The 12,000-nt window shown below is 41.4% G+C and overlaps 1 protein-coding gene across 1 annotated transcript in view; it reads right to left on the reverse strand.

Moving 5' to 3' along the window:
- The window catches only part of LRRC8C (leucine rich repeat containing 8 VRAC subunit C), a 105,186-nt gene that overhangs the window by 4,869 nt on the left and 88,317 nt on the right, over window positions 1-12,000 (reverse strand). The gene's annotated exons all lie outside the window — the stretch shown is intronic.

Raw genomic sequence — 12,000 nt, forward strand, 5'->3', positions numbered from 1 at the left:
CAAATTATATTATTCAAAGAGCTCTCATAATGTCATTAGTGCAAAGAAAGCAGCAATAACAGCCAAGTAAATGTCCATTTCCTTTGTCTGGAGAATACAATGTTTCAATTCCAGCATAAAGGTTTTATTCTTAACCCACATGTTGGAAAAATGAAATTATGACTTTGTTAATCATGTATAAGTTTAGATATAAAACACAGCAGTTTTGTTAAGACATAGAACAATTTACATCAGAATAAATCTTTAAAGAACAGTCATGTATTTTTTAAAAATTGCATTTTTTTTCTCTCATGGGGCCTGGCAGAATCAGCCACTGGTCTGGGAAGTACCTCCCTTCATCAGGCTCTATCTTGAATTGAAGGCTCTTAAAGTCATATCAGCTGTGTATGAGAAGTAAAAGGATTGAATGGAGGAAGTATAGAAGAAATTCATGTCCTTATCCTTACCCCTTTTCTTCCTACCCATATCCTGGACTACAACCATAGACAAATGTGAATGGCTTAAATATTCTGGGAACTTCCTAAGCTTTCACAGAAACCATTTCTTCAGAGAGAGGTGAAAGAATACACAAGTGTTCAATAGTAAAACAATTATGTTTAAACTTGCTGGTTTTTCACACATATTACACTCAGAACTTCTATCCCTCTATAATACTTCAATTTGTTGAAAAGAATATTAAACCAGCCATAAGGATGTCCAGCAGTCTCATAAGATTGCACTTTGGGTACGAGACAATGGATCCTTTGTGAAGATTAGGTGGCCGAACACACCTTGTGCCAATCTGGAGGAATCACCCCAGGGCGAAATACACGTAAGTAGATCTCTATGAACAATAAGCAAACCGTTCAGAGGAGGAATAATAACCAAGGAATTGACAGCAATAACATGTGAAACTAATATTGCAGGAAAAGCCTCCTTCTGCCTTAAAATATCGAATGGATATTTTAGAAATCCACAGTGTTTAGTAATTCTCAACAGCAAAATGTTTAGTGATTTTGTAACAGCAAAGCTCTTTATATCGATTAGAGAAGTAGAAACCGAAGCCACTGCAAAGCGGACTGCTAGAGGCACAAGCTGGTGACATGGGAGACACAGCTCACCAGGAAGAAGTACAAGGTTTGACAATGGATTGGAGCATCCAACACTTAGACTCCCCGATACTCAGGAAACCACCAGTACACACTTGCTGAGAAAGAGGAAAGAGAATCTATCTCGAACTCCAGCTCAGAGTCATCACAGGCCTGGGTGTGAACCACACCTCTCCTAGAGATGAAGATAAGGATGGTTATTATAGCAGTGATGGCAGCAAACTTCTGTTGTAATTAAATATTATGCAACTGATATTCTTCTAACACCATCATGAATATTATTAATTCTTTTAACTTGCACCTTAACCTGATAAGGCAGGTACTCTCATTATTCCCATTTCACAGATGAGAAGACCAAGGCACCGAAAGGTTTAAGTCGTTTGCTAACGTCATCTTGCCCAGGCCACCTGGACCCAGAGCACACATTCCTATTTTATTTTACTGAATTTCTAGGATGAAACCAAAAAGGTCCCAATCTGAGTTTATTATAAATTACAAATTACCTCATATGAATTATTCCGGTTTTAGGGGAAAAGTTTACTACGTCTTATATCCTAAGAAGATAACCATTTTACAAAAGAGGTTAAGGGAAGGGGAGCAAGTTTTACCACAAGATTTATAACAGCTCTGTCCTGGAATATAAAGCAGGGGACTACAGCTTACTATATAAATCTAAAGAAGGCAGAGACGAGGCCCTGGCCAGCTGGCTCAGTGTTGGCCAGGCATGTGGGAGTCCTGGGTTCGATTGTTCAATTCCCAGTCAGGGCACACAGGAGAAGCGCCATCTGCTTCTCCACCCCTCCCCACGACCTTTCTCTCTCTCTTCCCCTCCTGCAGCCATGGCTATAATGGTTTGAGCACATAGGCCCCGGGTGCTGAGGATGGCTCTGTGGAGCCCCTACCTCAGGTGCTAAAAATACCTCTGTTGCGAGCATGGCCCCAGATGGGCAGAGCATCAGCCCCAGACAGGGTTGCCAGGTGGATCCTGGTGGGGTGCATGCAGGAGTCTGTCTCTCTATCTTCCTTCCTTTCACTTCAAAAAAGAAGAAGGAAAAAAAAAGCCAGAGAAGAGTAACAAATGTGACTGCATTCAGAGGATTCAGTGGCTATAGACATGTGAGAATTGAGCAGTAGTCTTCAGTTTTATTATCTACCTGTGTCAGAGAAAAAATGTTGAGCATGCCCATTCAGTTTATACATATTTATTCATAATCATCTCCATAAAGTACTCTCAATCTCCCTGCAAAATATAAGAAAAGCTTAATTTATTTCCCTTTAAGATAAACATAAATAAAACTTTTATTTTTATCTCATATCTCAATGGTGCACCTTTCACCTCTTTTGGGGACAAGTACTCTACCATGGAAACTCCAGGAACAGAAAAGAGCAGGAGAAAGCCTAGACAAATGCCAGACTGTTTTGAAGGAATGTAAAAGAGAAACAAGTAAGAAATTCAGTGTTTGTGCCATGTTCTGGATGTTTTCCTATTCATGGTATCATTAAATGCTTCAGCAATCTGCGAGTAGGCAGAAGGTAGGGGCTCAAGACCAGCAAGGAGAAGGGAGTGCTTCCCTGCGCACTTCTCCAAGAAGTGACGCCTTTGAGCTAATATGCTAATATGACATTTTTAGTGGTGTGATGAAAATACAGAAGAGTAGGTGTGAAAGCAAGATCAGTTAGAAGGTAAAAAGGCAGGCGCTTTTTTTTTAAATTTTATTTATTCATTTTAGAGAGGAGAGAGAAAGGGAGAGAGAGAGACAGAGAGGGAGAGAGAGAGGAGAGGGAGACAGAGAGAGAAGGTGGGGAGGAGCTGGAAGCATCAACTCCCATATGTGCCTTGACCAGGCAAGCCCAGGGTTTCAAACTGGAGACCTCAGCATTTCCAGGTCGACACTTTATCCACTGCGCCACCACAGGTTAGGCCGGCAGACGCTTTCTTAAGGTACTAAATTGCTGTTCGACAACCAGGCAGACCCATTACTGTTCCTCTGCCTTGCCCTTCCCCAGGCTTGCTCCTAACGATCGAAAGATGATATACCTCTGCACCTTGGTTGGATAGGTTTCAGGTTATGTACTGCACCAGAGAGCCTGGCTAAGGGGCAAGTAAGGGCTGATATCCTGCTTGGCTCACCTTGTTTGGTTGTGTGCCCTTGCGGTTGTGGCCACACAGTGGAGATGCTTTTTTATATTCTGAACCTGATCAGTGCCTTCTGCCATGCTAGGGAGGCAGGTCATATTCTTTCCATTCTACAGAAGAAACCGACCAAGGATAAGAGAACTTAGGTTCAGATAGCTAGAAAATTATATAGCGGGAATTTAAACCTATCTTTTCTACAGCCTGCTATTCTTCCACCACTCTACACCCTCACTTCACCAAGCTTCTGCGAGGATGCCTCACAGAGAACGACCAGCGTAAGAGGGTAATTAATGCATAGATGATCTCCAGAAGTTCTTTTCAGCCTCTGACATTATATTCTCTTTCAACCTTCACAAAGATATAATTTTTTAAATGTGCCAACTTAAATTTCAGGAGCGTATCACCACATTGTATCTGTGCCTATGTGTTTATATATAGATATACAATTTTTTGCTTAATCCCTTCACCTTCTAGCATCCAATCCCCCAACCCTCCCATGATACAGTGTGCAGACGATGTTTTATTGAGTTATACACTTAAAACCTGTACCCCAATACATTCAATAAAAAAAAATTCTGAAGGGTAAAGACAGTGCTCTATTTTCCAGAAGTTGTTAACTTTTAAGAACTGAGCACAGAACAGAAAAAAATTCTGAAATTTAGTCACGAATAAAAAGAACTGCTCGTGCTAAGAAAACATTTTCTAAGAAGACTCCAGCAGAGACGCCGCTCAGTATAAACTGAGGAAGATGATGGCAAGTTGTCTAAACCAAAATGATGAAAAGGAACAGGGCAGGTTACAGAGCTCAACAGTAAAGAGTGTGAAGATTTAAACAGTAAAATAGCCAAAAAGGAGAGGAAGAAACACTCTATGTTTAATGGAACACTACAACTCTGAGAGAACTAGGAGAAGGATCAGTATTTTCAAATGTAGAGTAAAGGGAAAGAACACACACAAAAATAAGGCAGACAGGATTTGTTTGTGTATGTGTTGGGGGGAAGCCCTGGCTGATTGGCTCAGAGGTAGAGTGTATGTAGGCTCAGTGTGTGGAAGTCCTGGGTTCAATTCCCAGTGAGAGCACACAGAAAAAGCGACCATCTGCTTTTCCATCCCTCCCCCTCCCCCTTTTTCTCCCCTCCCCTGCTGCAGCCATGGCTCTAAAGGTGAGCAAAGCTGGCCCCAGGTGATGAGGATGTCTCCGTGGCCTTTCCTCAGGCACTAAAATAGGCCCAGAGAGGTAGAGCATTGCCTGGTAGGGAAATTGCCAAGTGGATCCTGGTAGGGGTTCATGTGGGAGTCTGTCTCTGCCTCCACTTCTCACTTAATTTGAGAGAGAGAGAGAGAGAAAGAGAGAGAGAGAGAGAGAGAGAGAGAGAGAGAGAAAAGGGTGTGTGTGGTATTTTTGTAAATAACAGCAGCTTGTAAGAATTTTAAAATTCGTTTTACCTTTTCTGCTCTTTTGAGAAGGAAGGGAGGGAGGGAGGGAGAGAGAGAGAGAGAGAAAGGGAGGAAGAGCAGAAAGCATCAACTCCCATATATGCCTTGACCAGATAAGTGCAGGGTTTTGAACCGGCAACCTCAGTGATCCCAGGTCGACGCTTTATCCACAGCGCCACCAGAGGTCAGGCACTGTTCTTCAGTTTTAAGATTGCTGTGTGTAGCCTGACCTGTGGTGGTGCAGTGGGATAAAGCGTCGACCTGGAACACTGAGGTCGCTGGTTCAAAACCCTGGGCTTGCCTGGTCAAGGCACATATGGGAGTTGATGCTTCCTGCTCCTCCCCCTTCTCTCTCTCCCTCTCTCTCTCTCCCCCCTCTCTCTAAAAATCAATAAATAAAATTAAAAAAAAAAAGATTGCTGTGTGTAAAGAAAACCAGATAGAAGGTGACAAAAGACAATTTAGCTTTGGGGGAGGGGTATACAGCACAATCAAATGTCAAAATAATCTAAAGATGTTTTCTCTCAACATATGTACCCTGATTTATCAATGTCACTGCATTAAATTTAATAAATAAATTTTTAAAAAAAGATTTAAATGTGATCAAGATCACATTTCCCTGAATGAAACATTATTATTTTATGTCAAGCGCATTTATCTCTGGCAAGAGTGTAATCTCAAGAATGTTCAAACATGTAATAAACGAGGTCATCAAAAAAAAAAAAAAAAAAAAGAGAGAGATTGCTGTGTGTATGTAGAGTCTTTTGTGGTTCCATATAAATTTTTGGATTATTTGTTCTAATTCTGTAAAAAATGCCACTGGTATTTTAATAGGAATTGAATTGAATGTATAGATTGTTTTGCATAGTAGGGACATTTTATTTTATTATTATTTTATATTTATTTATTTTTTCAGAGGGAGGGAGAAAGAGAGCAAGAGAAAGTGGGGAGCAAAAGGGGGGGAGAAGAGGGAATCATCAACTTGTAGTAGTTGCTTCCTGTATGTGCCTTGACTGGGCAAGTCCGGGGTTTTGAACTGGTGACCTCAGTGTTCCAGGTTGATGCTTTATCCACTGCACCACCGCGGCTCAGGCAGTATGATTTTAATAAAGTTAACTTAACCTATCCACATACAGATACCTTTTATTTCTTCTTCTTGTCTGACTGCTGTAGCAGGACTTTCAATACTAGGTGGAATAACAGTGGTGAAAGTGGACATCCCTGTATCGGCCGTGATTTTAAGGAAAGCCGATACAGTTTTTTCTCTTGAGTATGATGTTAGCTGCATGTTTGCTATATATGACCTTCATTATGTTGAGGTATGTTCCCTCTGTTCTCACTTTACGAAGAGTTTTTTTGTCACAACTGGGTACTAAATTTTGTCAAATGTTTTTTGTGCTTCTATTGATATCATATGATTTTTATCCTTCATTTTACTTAGGTGGTGCATCATGTTAATTGATTTTTAAAATTCCACTTGATCATGGTGTAGGACTATTTTTTATGTATATAATCTTTTTTAAGAATTCAGTCTGCTAATATTTAGCAGTTGAGGATTTTTGCCTCTATATTCATCAGGAATATTGACCTATAATTTACTTGTGATGTTTTTATCTGGTTTTGGAATCAGGATAAAGCTGGCCTCACAAAATGAGCTTGGGAGTCTTCTCTCCTCTTGAATTTTTTGGAATAGTTTGAGAAAGAGTCTTTGAGTGTTTGGTAAAATACACCTGGGAAATAGTCAGTCCAGGACTTTTGTTGGGAGTTTTTTATTACTGCTTTGATTCTGTTAGTTGTAATTGATTTGTTCAGATTTTCTGATTCTTTTTTATCCAGTCTCTGAAGATTATATGTTTATAGGAATTTATCTATCTTTTTCCCAGATTGTCTGAATGCTGGCATATAATTCATAGTATTTTCTTATAATTCTTTGTATTTTTGAGGTGTCAACTGTCACCTCTCACCTCTCTTCGTATTTCTGATTTTACTTATTTGGTTCCTCTTTCTTTTTTTTCTTGATGAGTATGGTTAAAGGTTTATCAATTTTCTTTATTTTTCAAAGAACCAGTTCTTGGTTTAATAGATCTTTTGTATTTTTTTAATACACTATTTTGTTTATTTTTGCTCTGATCTTTGTTTCTTTCCTTATACTTGCTTTTGGCTGTTCGTTGTTCTTTTTATAGTTTGTATAGGTGTAAGGATAAATTGTTTATTTGAGATTTTTTTTGAGGTAGGCCTATATTGCTATGAATTTCCCTTAGAACTCATTTTGCTGTGTCGCTAGATTCCAGGTTGTCGTATTTTCATTTGTCTCAAGGTGCCTTTTGATTTCTTCCTTGGTTTTATCCTGTACCCACTCATTTTCAATGCATAAAATATCTTTTTCCGTTCCTTTATTTTCAGTCTGTGTATGTCTTTCAGTCTGTGGTGGATTTCTTGTTAGATAGCACATGTATGAATCTTTTTTTTTTTTATCCATTCAGCTATCCTATGTTTTTTGATTCAAGCATTTAAGCCATTTACATTTAAGGCGATTATTTATAGGTACATAGTTACTGCCATTTGATTTTCATATTTATGTTCCTCCCCCCACTTTCTTCTTAATAAAATCCCTTTAATATTTCTTGTAATACTGGTTTGGTGGTGCTGAACTCCTTTAGTTTTTCTTACCTGGGAAGCTCTTTATTTCTCCTTCAATTTTTTTTTTTTTTGTATTTTCTTTTCTGAAGTTAGAAGTGGAAAGATAGACTCTTGCATGCGCCTGACCAGGATCCACCCGGCATGCCCACTAGTGGGTGATGCTCTGCCCATCTGGGGCACTGCTCTGTTGCAGCCAGAACCATTCTAGAGCCTGAGGCAGAGGCCATAGAGCAGTCCTCAGTGCCCAGGCCAACTGTGCTCCAATGGAGCCTTGGCTTCAGGAGAAGAAAGAGATAAGAGGAAGGAGAGGGAGAAGGGTGGAGAAGCAGATGGGTGATTCCCCTGTGTGCCCTGGCCAGAATCAAACCTGGGACTTCCATATGTTGGGCCTATGCTCTACCTCTGAGCCAACTGGCCAGGGCCTGCCCACTTTTTTTTATGTATGTCTTTATCTCTTTGGCCATTGTAAATACAGTGTGTCCATAAAGTCATGGTGCACTTTTGACCGGTCACAGGAAAGCAACAAAAGATGATAGAAATGTGAAATCTGCACCAAATAAAAGGAAAACTCTCCCAGTTTCATACCTATTCAGTGCAGTTCAATGTGGGCTCACGCACAGATTTTTTAGGGCTCCTTAGGTAGCTATCCCATATAGCCTCTATAGACTCATCACTGACTGATGGCCTACCAGAACGGGGTTTCTCCACCAAACTGCCGGTTTCCTTCAACTGCTTATCCCACCAAGTAATGTTATTCCTATGTGGTGGCGCTTTGTGATAAATGCGCCGCTATTCACATTGCACTTTGGTCACAGATTCGAATTTAGCGAGCCACAGAACACACTGAACTTTCCTCTGTACCGTCCACATCTTTTTTTACATTATTTATTTATTTATTCATTTTTAGAGAGGAGAGAGGGAGAGAGAGAGAGAGAGAGAGAGAGAGAGAGAGAGAGAGAGAAGGGGGGAGGAGCTGGAAGCATCAACTTCCATATGTGCCTTGACCAGGCAAGCCCAAGGTTTCGAACCGCCGTCCACATCTTGACTGGCATGGCCGTGGGCTGCTCCGCTGTATACACGGTGTTATGTCATCATCTGCACATGCGCACATGCTGCCACATCATCCTACAGAAACTGGGAGGGTTTTCCTTTTATTTGGTGCAAATTTCACATTTCTATAGTCTTTTGTTGCTTTCCTATGACCGGTCAAAAGTGCACCATGACTCTACGGACACATTGTATATGAACTTTAACTTCATCGTTTGTTTTAAAACTTAGTTTCACCTTAAGTGAATTAATATTTCAACTGCTGATTTTGTTGAGAGCTTTTCTTAGCATAGTTTTCTTAATGTGTTCTCGGTGTTAGGCTTGTTCTCAAAATGAGATTGTTTCCCACCACTTCTCATATGCTCTTTTGTGGCTTCCTGCACCCAACTCCCAGCTCCTGAATCTACCATTAGGACTTATCACGGGATTTTGCTGTTATACTGTAATGTCAGTGTATTCTCACGAATCCACTCGGGAGACGGTGGGCAGACTGACTCAGTTCCTGGTTGGGAGGCACCCCAAAGGCACAGTTTCCTCTAAGGCACCAGATCCAGCAACCAGTTAATCGCTATTCTTTTCAGCTTCCTTTTGGGAATGGGGGCCTTTGGCTTCAAACAGCAGCCAGGCTCCAGCCCCTTATCTCACTCAGTACATTTTTCGTTCCCTTTACTGGCAGGAGTTGAGCTAAGCTGGCTGCTATTGCCTGCTTTTGGATGACAGCCCAACAGTTGCTTGGCCCCACTCAGTATTTCATCCCTGCCCCTCAGATATGTGTATCTTGTTTTTGAGTCCACGTGCACACTTTTGTTATCTCTCTTTTTATTTATCTATCATGGCTATAATCATTGAACAGAAGGAGTACTTTGAAGTGTAATACATGCTTTACTATCTTTTTTTTTTTTTGTATTTTTCTGAAGCTAGAAACGGGGAGAGACAGTCAGACAGACTCCCACATGCGCCCAACCGGGATCCACCCGGCACGCCCACCAGGGGGCGATGCTCTGCCCCTCTGGGGCGTCGCTCTATTGCGACCAGAGCCACTCTAGCGCCTGGGGCGGAGGCCAAGGAGCCATCACCAGCGCCCAGGCCATCTTTGCTCCAATGGAGCCTTGGCTGCGGGAGGGGAAGAGAGAGACAGAGAGGAAGGAGAGGAGGAGAGGTGGAGAAGCAGATGGGCACTTCTCCTGTGTGCCCTGGCCGGGAATCGAACCCGGGACTTCTGCACGCCAGGCCGACGCTCTACCACTGAGCCAACCGGCCAGGGCCGCTTTACTATCTTTTCCAGAAAACTGAGTGGATGTGTATGTGTTTTAAAATAAAAATTAAGTTTCAGGACTAACATATGAAAAATCAGCATTCTGCATTCCATGGGTAGTTCTGGGCAAGGTAAACCTGTAATGCCAAACCCCCTTCTCACCAAAAAAAGGCTGAATGTCTTTACACATCTCCCACTAATGGCATGTAAAGCCAGTGGCCAGGGCCACTATCAGAGCAGCTTGGCCCATGCAGGTTCGCATTGGATTCAGACAGTCGGTAAAGAAACAATGGAGCCAAAAACTGGTGGGCCATCATCTTTAATCCTAGCTTGCATCCGGCGGGCAAGTAAAAAACATACACTGGGCTCCAAAACCCACTCACATTCAATGCTCACAAAGCCACTGACTTATCCGAGTTTCCTAGAATCAAAGGTTTCTAGCTCACCAGACTTTATTCCCCTCTGTTCCCCATCTCCTTCCCTCTCCCTGCACAAACTCTGCACAAACTGGCTTCTCACTCAACACTCCGCCATCTTGGCTGCTTCTCCTGGCCTCCTCCACATGGCCTCTTTCTGCTCTCCTCTCTGCTCTCTCCTCTAATGATAATCTCAGGAACCAAGAGAGCAAGCTCCCGTTCTGCCCCTATTTTATAGTGTAGAAATCCAAACCTTTAATCCAGTATACAAAATAGGGAAGTCTCTAATACAAAGTCACATATCTGAGTCATGATGGGATTGCACCACCCCACATCAAAAAGGGTGGGAAAGGCTTAATCCTAAAACCAAGCCCCAGACTACAAGGATTCTGCCTGCCCACAGCCTACCCCCAACACACATTAATATCACCTGGGCAATGGCCTCCACGTAGGCAGCGCCATCTTTAACAAAGTGAGCATAATATATTTTATCTGCCCAACAGGCATATAAGAGTACTTATTTTCCTACAACTTCAACAATTACTAAGTCCATTACTCTACTTCTATGAACTGTATAACCCAACAATAGTTATCCTAGTTTAGACTTTAAGTCATAATATTGACTACATTATCACTGAAAGCAGTGAGACAGTTTGCTACAATGATAAAATCGTATCATTCCACTACGTTAATTTGTGATCCAGGTGTGTTCTTTAGATTGTGGTTCATGTATAAGACAGGGCTTTCATGTTGTTAATGGCGTGTGTGATAAAAACAGGTAGGCTGAAGCTGCAGAAATGCACACTGGCAGATATAAAGGTGATTAACTTCATCCTTTACTCTCTCCACTCCATCTATTTAAATGCAGCTACTTCCTGACGGTTCTACCCTGAAGGTTATCATGCAGATTTGCCCCCAAACTGACAGAACAAGTTATCTCACCTAGCAAAAAACAGATTGCAAAAGCCTCCTCCCCTGGGTTTATTTATTGATACTAAGGACAGACTATACTTTATTAACTAAACTTATTGAATATCAACTGTATGCTAAGCATAAGAAAATCAAGGAGGCATAAGTAATGTTTGCTATTCTAAAAGTACTTACAATCATGTTGGAGAAACATAAATAGCCATATGAAGAGTCAAAGAGGAGTGCTAACAACGCAATACATAAGCCAAGTGAGTAGTGTAAGTAAGTACAGTGAGAGCTCAGGCTTGGAGTGAGTAGGGAAGGCTTTATGGAATAGGAGCACTTTCACTGGGACCTCGAAGCTACTGGCCTTAGGTCATTGGGGAGTATAAAGTCAGAACCTGTGGATTCTAGAGAGCAATGAAGGGTTGCCTTTGGGAAGAACAAGGGAAAAAATAAAAAAGAGGATGGTTGTTTTTCTTTCTAGAGTGGACCCATTTCTCCTGGGAAAAGGGATGGTGACATAAGGGAAGAGAATTAATTTTCATTTCACTAAATTATCAGTTAATGTACAAACTTACTAAATCATGTTCTCCCAGAAACAAGGTGCTAGAAGACAAAGCATCTATTCTCAAGAGACATGACACTCACTTTAACAGTATAGAATTAACTCTGAAAACGCAAATTTTGTTTCAAGGCTAACTACGTCCTAAAAATATTTTAAGTACAAAAAAGTCTTGGTGGGAAAGATAAGGAACAGAAAAGGCAGAGAAGATGGTTCCAAAGAGGGTGAATCTCTAAAAGCTTTCGTTTGCCAGTAAATGTCTTATTCATAAGTCTTGCTATTCTCCAAATCCTGTACATGAATACTTGGGGGCAATCATGAGCGAAGCATGAAAATAGACATCCCTGAGCACCACAAACACGGCATCAGTCTCTAGCACAAACCAGGTCCTTGTTTCCGGGGGCAATGACAAAGCCTAAGTGCAGGGTGTGGCGTCATCACTTCCTGCTGCTGGGTGCATGGTCTCTTCCTTCTTTTTACTGATGTTTCAAATGTATATGATGGAC

This window comes from Saccopteryx leptura, chromosome 3 (assembly GCF_036850995.1).
Source record: "Saccopteryx leptura isolate mSacLep1 chromosome 3, mSacLep1_pri_phased_curated, whole genome shotgun sequence".
Lineage (NCBI taxonomy): Eukaryota > Metazoa > Chordata > Mammalia > Chiroptera > Emballonuridae > Saccopteryx > Saccopteryx leptura.